This window comes from Bos indicus x Bos taurus, chromosome 10 (genome assembly GCF_003369695.1).
Source record: "Bos indicus x Bos taurus breed Angus x Brahman F1 hybrid chromosome 10, Bos_hybrid_MaternalHap_v2.0, whole genome shotgun sequence".
In the NCBI taxonomy this organism is placed as follows: domain Eukaryota; kingdom Metazoa; phylum Chordata; class Mammalia; order Artiodactyla; family Bovidae; genus Bos; species Bos indicus x Bos taurus.
This window is the reverse complement of record NC_040085.1, coordinates 64361782-64362525: the sequence shown is the minus strand read 5'-3', so window position 1 is coordinate 64362525 and position 744 is coordinate 64361782. Positions and strand designations below refer to the sequence as shown.

At 38.7% G+C, this 744-nt stretch overlaps 1 non-coding gene across 1 annotated transcript; it reads left to right on the top strand.

The window, feature by feature from the left end:
* Window positions 1-282: 282 nt before the first annotated feature.
* TRNAK-CUU lies at window positions 283-355 on the top strand. Its single transcript has one exon. It is a non-coding gene; the product is annotated as a tRNA-Lys (tRNA).
* The last annotated feature ends 389 nt before the right edge of the window (window positions 356-744 follow it).

Genomic DNA, 744 nt, shown 5'->3' with positions numbered 1-744 from the left:
TATCGGGTAGTAAATATTCTAAAACACTTCAGAAAAAAGATTCAGTGATTCTGTAATGACAGACACGTAGCTTTTCAGTGCTCTTGTGATACGCCCACGCTAAAAATTGCTAAATATAAGTACAGTTAAAGAATTGTTTTAAAGAATTTTTAAAACCAGTTTGGAAGTTAACATCTCATAGCATGGCATGTTTTTTTTTATACCAACAAAGAAGTATAAGAAAACAAAATCAAATATAGTTAAACACTTTAAGAGAAGAAAAATCAACCCTCTCACCCAGGTGCCCGGCTAGCTCAGTCGGTAGAGCATGGGACTCTTAATCCCAGGGTCGTGGGTTCGAGCCCCACGTTGGGCGCATGTAGTATTTTCGGTTTTTTACTTTGCTTTAACATTCCGAGTTCTCTCTACAGCATTTTAACACACGAGGGTTGTGTTTTTAAACCGATTTTAGATACTGTCAATATTAACCAAATCTCTGGAAAAAAGACGAGCTTGCAAATTAGTTCTCAAATTGCGCTTGCGTACTTAAAAGCACACGTTCCTATTCCTTTCTCCTATCCCTCTCCTAGCTCCTCCTTCACTGAGGGAACTGAAACGGCCAATGTTTACAGTTGAAATTGATTTTCTGTGTTACTGTGCCTTCCTGCATTATTGCTGAGAGAGGACGGTTTTTTATTTAATCGGAACAAAATTCAGTTCAGTTCAGTTGCTCAGTCGTGTCTGACTCTTTGCGACCCCGTGAAT